Below are 7,309 nucleotides of genomic sequence, written 5' to 3'. Positions count from 1 at the left end.
CAAATCCATCAAGGAGTTAGTGTACTGCTTGGCTCAAGACTCCCCATCTCCTACCCCCACCCCAGTCTAATTAATTCTCAGTGATTAGGTTAGCCATCTGGTCAACCAAGTTTCAACACATTGGCCTTAGAGACTATTTCATACTCTTTTGAATTAATGTTTCTTCATGATGGAGGTATATTGAACATTTCAGATAAGAGCACCTTATAGGCGAGATGAATACCTCTCAGTGCATGCCACCAGGACACATATAGGTCTAACCTATTCAGTTATTGGCAGACATAGACTTGAGTTTCAGGAGTGAGGAATACATAACGTTTGAAGGCACATTTTGTTCCTAGTGAGTACTAAGGATAATATTTTCAAGCTATAGATGTACCTTTAAACTCTACTAAGTATAAAGAGTTATTTTGGAGATCTCAATTGTATTTAAAAAGTTGTCTGCATATACAGGGCAAAAGTCTGGAAATATCTGTCCTCAGGCATTCTAAGGCATTCATGATAGTTATGTTGAAATCGTATAAATATAGATGGATTTTATTATTCTCTATTTTATATGTTTTCTTTAGTATTTTATGACAATAACTATATAGATTGTATACTTTGGAAAGATAATCAAATGGGTTAGAGGTAGGCGATAGTTTACAACCTGAATTTCGCTAACTCTCTTTCCCTCCCTTCTTTCCTCCTTCCCCCTCTCCCTTTCTCCCCTCCTCTCACTTCCCTTTATTTGTCTGTTTTCTTAAATTTATTTTTGAGCTAGGATACCCCAATATGGCACATTCTGGCTTAGAACTTGTGATTTTTTTCCTCATTCAGCCTCCTGAATACTGTGATAACAAGTGGACACCCATTGACTGAGCATAGCTCAAATCTGATTATTATATACAGGTAAATACAGAACACTTGTTTTCCTTTGCAGCCTCTGTCCTTGCTCTGATGACATTGGCATTTAATACATTGTGTGCTCGTTTGGATCCACTTTAAAGAAAAATACCAGCTTCCACTTGCTATATATCCCTAGAGAAGAACAATTACATTAATTCAAAAGTGGAATTCCTTGTTTTTCCCCAGAAATTTAAAACATGTATTTTAATAAGCATGGTGTGCCAGTCATATAACTCAAAATAAAGTCATCATATGGTTTAATGCATCTGCTTGCTTCTTGCTTCAGAGTTTTATAAAAATGTTATGACATTGTCTGTCATTTATGTATCATTCTCAGCAAATAATACATTTTGCTATGGATGAAGACGACTTGATCCCCTCGCAGATTTCACTTAGCTATATCAATAAAGAAGCACACTTTATTTGAATAATCACTAGACTCTTTTAAGTGAAGGAATGAGCAACATAAGCTCATGCTATCTGATGACACCAAATGTCAGGTGGCGGGAACACTGAGAACCAACAGCTATGGCTCTAGGGTAAGTCATGGGAAAATGTGTTGGCTACATGACAGACTTGAAGAAAACCAAGTCAACTTGCAGGCTCATGCTGCCTCTGTTATGGACACAAAACCTGTTGTTGCTGGAAGCAAAGGCTACCAGAGGCATTCCGTGGAAGCTGACCAGGCAGGAGGCGATGGTGTTGGGCTCTCTCCTTAGGGAAGGTTTCATTTCATCACTGGGAAAGCAGACAAGCTGGTGCAAAAGGAAACCCACACCTAGTAACTGATACACAGCAATGGCATTGTGCTGGGAGATCAGACAAACAGGGCCAGTGGAATATTGCATTCCATTTAACTATAAGCAGGATGTGAGGGATTAATAGGGATTTTTGGAGTGAGCAGTCTGAGGCTGAGAAGTATTGACTAGCTTAAGAAAACTAAAGAGTTTCATATGTATGTGCCTGTAAATAATAATGATGATTAAAATCATAATTAATCATATTAATAAATTGATTATTATTAATTACGAGATGAGTCTCAAGTAACCCAGTGTGGCTTTGAACTTATTATGTACCTGAGGATCACCTTCAACTCCTGATCCACTTGTCTACCTTTCACTGGTGTTGGGATTACAGATGTGCAACATTTTACAGTTTTGTGTAGTGCTGCAGAATTGAATTCAGGGCTTCAGGTTGTTGGACAGACTTCTAGCAACTAAGCCATACCCCTACTCCCCATATATTCTTCCAAAAGTAAATACTCTAAGACAAGATTTCTGGAGAATGTGGGAAGGCTGACTCTAGGGAAAAAATGTGACTAGATTTAGGTATTATTTTGGTACCCAATTCCTACTTAATGGCCATCCTCACCATCACACCATCCTCTTTCTTTAGGCTATATTTCTTTCACTAAAGAATCTGTTCTTTGTATATTTGAATTCAATAAGCTTACTTCAATAACTCTCAGCAGAGTTGGAACAGATTCTATACTCAATGCTGGAAGATGCAATGAAATTCTAAGTTATTAATAGACTAGGTATATGAACTTGAGCAGACCCCAACCCCTCTGAGTTTTGGTTTTACCCAGAAAAAGGGAGAAATAGAAGCTAGCAGTTATTATGTGCTCTGTGTAGAATAGCTTGTGTTGGTCGTTTAAAGCCTCCAATATCTAGACATGATGGTAACACACAGAAATTTAGAAGCTTAAGGAAACTGAGGATCATCCTTCAAGAGAGTTTATCTAAAGAGAAGAGTAAGTTTTGAAGCTGTGCTTGTTTTCCAATGTGTTACCCTGAGCAGGGCTCAGTGTTTCTTGTGCATACTCACAATTAGAGCCTCTTGGCTGCACCCTGAACTCTGTAAGTGGGAGCTATATGTGAAAAACAGAAAAGGACTCCTTAAAGTAACTGTTGTAAGAAAATGAAGACACCCAGAAAGGCTTTTAAACCTTTGTGGAAATATAACACTAATGGCAGAAGAGAGGCATTTTCTGCATGGTGAATTATAATGAAGTTTGTAGAAGTTTATTCTTTTTATATTTTGTTGCCACTTCCCTGTCAAGAAATGGGAGCCACTTCTTCTATTGCCTTGAAATTGGACTGGCTTTAAATACTTTCTAAATTTTTTGAGGTTATAATATAATCATATAATTTCTTCTTTCTCTTTCTTCCTTCCTAACTTACCCATATATTCCTCCCCCATTTCCTTCAAGTTCATTGCCTCTTTTCCCACTAATTGTTATTGCACACATACATTTACATGTGTATGTGTATGTACTTAGATTTTCCTAAATAGAAACCGGCCAGTTTATATAGTGTTACTCATATGCTTATTTTCAGTGGTGGCTATTTGACACTGAACAGCCAATCAATGTGCTTTTACCTGGGCTAGACCACCTCTCATTTCCTAGATTTCATTTTTGATTAATAGAATGTGATCTAAGTAATTTTCAGAAAATGGTTATAAGAAGCCTTACAGTTTTCCATTTGCATGTGTGTATGTATGTGTGTGAGAGAGAGACAGATAGACTCCGGTAAAAGAAGTTCATCTTTTGCAATTTATTTATTTTCTTTATTTTGTGTGTATGAACGTTTTGCCTGTATGTGTGTCTATGTATTAATTGTGTGCAGTGTTCTTGAGCTAGAAGAGGCATCAGATACCTTGAAGCTGGGGTTATGAATGGTTGTGCATTGCCACATGAGTGTTGGAAATAGAACCTGGGTCTTCTGGGAAAGCAACCAGTGCTGTGAATCACTGAGCCATTGCCCCAGTCCCAAAAGGTTTATCTTAAGATCACCACTAATGAAAGCTCCTTTCTATGTAGAGGATTCCTGGAGGGTGAGATGCATTATGGAGAAAGAGACCAAAGGGCATTAAAGTGCCAAACATCTAAATGCAAAATCATCTGGACAAGGACTCCCAGTTCCTATCTACTCCCTGGTGATGCCCTGAGGAGAGAGAGGGACAAGTCACAGAATCCAGTTCTTACATGGCCAATATGCAAAATCAAGAGCTGTTATAAATAAAGTGAATTTGAGATGAAGAAGTATGTCGCTTTCAGTATTCCAGAAGTCAGATTTAAGAATTGTCTCAAGGAGTGAAGTCGAACTTGGATCTGGAGCCAGGTGAGATCAGATTGGGGATGCTTGCATAATGAATGCCAACCAGTCAGCTCTCCCTGTTCCACCATTTGGGCAGAACCAGTCCATCTACCTGGGGTGTCATCTGTGTAGTTATGGTGGGCAACCAGGACCTGCAGCCCCTTCTACTCCCTATGGAGCCTACAATGGCCCAATGCCAGGCTATCAGCAGGCACCTCCTCAAGGTGTGCTGAGAGCCCCACCTCCTTCAGGGGCACCTCCAGCACAGATCCCTTGTGGTTAGACTACATAAGGCCAATTTGGGCTACTGCTCACTGGGTAGGGCAATGGCAGTCTCCCAGTGAGCCAGGCTAATCATGTGTCCCTACCCATGTGCTCTGTCCCCAGTACCACCACCACCACCACCTATGTACTCCCCTCAGAAGCAGGTTATCAGTTGCAGCAAAATGGTTCCTTTGGACCAGCCTAAGGCCCCCAACCTAATTATGAGAGCCCATATCCTGGAGCGCCTACCTTTGGCAGTCAGCCTGGGCTTCCTCAGCCATTGCCTCCTAAGCACCTGGACCCTGTTGCCATCCCCAGCCCTATTCAGGTTTGTGAAGATGATAGAAACAGCCAGGGTTCAGAGAAATTTGTTACTGGTGTACGGGGATAGGTGCCACCTTTAGTCAACACTAATTTCCTGGTGAAAGACCAAAGGAATGCAAGTTCCCATTACACTCAATGCACATCCTACAATATCCCCTGTACATCTGACATAACTAAGCAGGGTCAGGTGCCTCTGGCAGCTGTCATCAAGCCACTGGCAAGGCTGCCCCAAGAGAAAGCTTCACCATATGTTGTGGACCATGGTGAATCTGGCCCCTTGCACTATAATCCCTGCCAAGCATACATGTGCCCTCTCATGACATTCATAGAGGGAGGGAGGCACTTCCAGTGCTCCTTTTGCAGCTGTTTCAATGATGCCCTCCTCCCCCATCGGGATCATACTGGCAAATGTGTGGATGTTTATGACTATCCTTAGCTGTCTCTGGGATCTTATGAATTTTTGGTTACTGTTTATTACTATAAGAACAATAAATTCCCTAGCCCTGCCTTCATCTTTATGATTGACATCTCCTACAATGCCGTCAGAACTGGTTGTTCAGCTTCTTTGTGAGGAGCTCAAGTCACTCTTAGACTACTAGGGTGGAGCAGAAGAGTCAGCAATCGGGTTGGCTTTGTCACCTATATTAAAGTGCTCCACTTCTACAATGTGAAGAGCCCCTTGGCTCAGCCACAGATGATGGTTGTATCTGATGTGGCTGACATGTTTGTGCCACTGCTGGATGGCTTCCTAGTCAATGTCAATGAGTCTCAAGCTGTTATCACCAGCTTATTGGATGCGATTCCAGAAATGTTTGCAGATACAAGAGAGACAGAGACAGTATTTGCTCCAGGCTGGGATGGAAGCTCTTAGGCTGCCGAGTGTGCAGGAAAGCTGATTCTGTTCCACAGTCCCTGCCCATGCAGAGGCCCCGGGAAGCTGAAGACTAGAGATAATAGCAAGTTGATCAACACAGACAAGAAGGCTGTTTCAGCCTCATACAGATATCTATCAGACTCCGGCCAAAGAATATGTGGCCTGAGGCTGCTGCGTGGACCTCTTCTTCCCTAATCAATATGTCGATGTGATCACACTCTCTCTTGTTCCTCAGCTCACTGGAGGCCATGCCTGCTTCCAGGTGGAGAATGACCAGGGACGATTCTTGGGTGACCTGCATCGGGATGTAGAGAAGGTGGTTGGCTTTGATGCTGTTATGCGGGTTCAGACAAGTACTGGTATTCGTGCTGTAGATTTCATTGGAGCTTTCTACACGTACAATACAACAGATGTGGAGTTGGCTGGATTGGACAGAGACAAGGCAGTGAATGGAATTCAAGCATAATGACCAGCTCAATGAAGAGAGGGGGGCCCTACTACAGTGTGCCCTGCTTTATACAAGCTGTGCAGGGCAGTACCACTTCCGCATTCACAACCAACCCCTAAACCACTGTATCCAGTGGCTGATCTGTATCGAAACTGTGAGACTGACAAATTCATCAACTACATGGCCAAGTTTTCATACAGGGCTGTTCTGTAGTCCTGTGAAGACTGTCCGTGACAGTCTCATCACCCAATGTGCCCAGATCCTGGCCTGTTATAGAAAGTACCATGCAGGTTCTTCTGCAGGACAGTTCATTCTTCCTGAGTGCATGAAGCTACTCCCTGTTTACCTGAACTGTGTGTTGAAGAATGACGTTCTGCAGCCTGGAGCTGAGGTCCCTAACTACTGAGGACTATGTTTTCCAGCTGGTTTCCTCCAAGCATGTGACTGAGACCAATGTTTTCTTCTACCTTTGGTTTTTACCACTGATGAAGTCTCCCCTTGATAGTACCACTGAAGCACTAGCAGTTCAAGCCTCTAAAGAGCTTTTTAGCAGTGGTGATATATGTATTTGCTGGACAATGGGCTCAACCTCTTTGTCTTGGTGGGAACAAGCATTCAATAGGTATTATCCAGAGCCTTTTCAATATCTCCTCCCTCAGATCACCAGTGACTTGAGTGTTCTGCCAGTTCTGGATGATCCACTGTCTAAGAAAGTTCGGGGCCTCATTGACAGCTTACAGGCACAGAGAATGCGATACATGAAGCTTATCTCGGTCAAACAGGAAGAAGAGCTGGAGATGCTGTTCAAGCACTTCCCGGTGGAAGCCAAGAGCCTAAGTGGAGGTGCAGCCTATGTGGACTTTCTCTGCCATATGCTCAAGGAGATTGGGCAGCTGCTGAGCGAAAGCAAGTGGCTTAATGGCATAGGGTCCCATGCCAGCTTCCAGGAAGAACCCCAGGATGACAGAGAAAGTGGGATAGTTCCATATCTTATAAGTCATGTAAACCTCAGTTGACTTCTTGGGGAGGGGGGCGAGATATAAGGAGACACCTTGTTTCTGGGCTCAAATAACCTACCATTCTGTCATGTCCTGCTAATTGAAGGTGCCCCAGGCCCCTTACTCTACCCTTTCTCCTGGTAATCCTGTTGTATGTAGTTTCTCAGTTCACTGTATATGATTTGGTGTTGGGGATCTGGAGGTAGCCAGGCCCTGGCCCAATGTGACCCTTTGGACCAGCCTCCAAGAGGAAAGGGGCAGGCAGGAAGAAGTGGGAACCCCAGGATTATTACAGGAGGCAGCAAATTCAGCTCCATGTCATCAACAACTTCCTATATTAGGGATAAAATGCACAAGTGCACAAGAGCTGGTACAGACCGTAGGTGGTGGAGAGTAAAGGAGTTGGTCCTTT

The 7,309-nt window shown here is 42.9% G+C and overlaps 1 pseudogene; it reads left to right on the top strand.

Annotated features, from left to right (window-relative positions):
- The first annotated feature begins 4,041 nt into the window (after positions 1 to 4,041).
- Sec24c-ps2 (SEC24 homolog C, COPII coat complex component, pseudogene 2) lies at positions 4,042 to 6,915 on the top strand (annotated as a pseudogene).
- Positions 6,916 to 7,309: the final 394 nt, after the last annotated feature.

Source organism: Rattus norvegicus, chromosome 1 (assembly GCF_036323735.1).
Source record: "Rattus norvegicus strain BN/NHsdMcwi chromosome 1, GRCr8, whole genome shotgun sequence".
Classification (NCBI taxonomy): Eukaryota; Metazoa; Chordata; class Mammalia; order Rodentia; family Muridae; genus Rattus; species Rattus norvegicus.
Note: the sequence above shows the minus strand (reverse complement) of the source record. Positions and strands in the feature narration are given on the sequence as shown.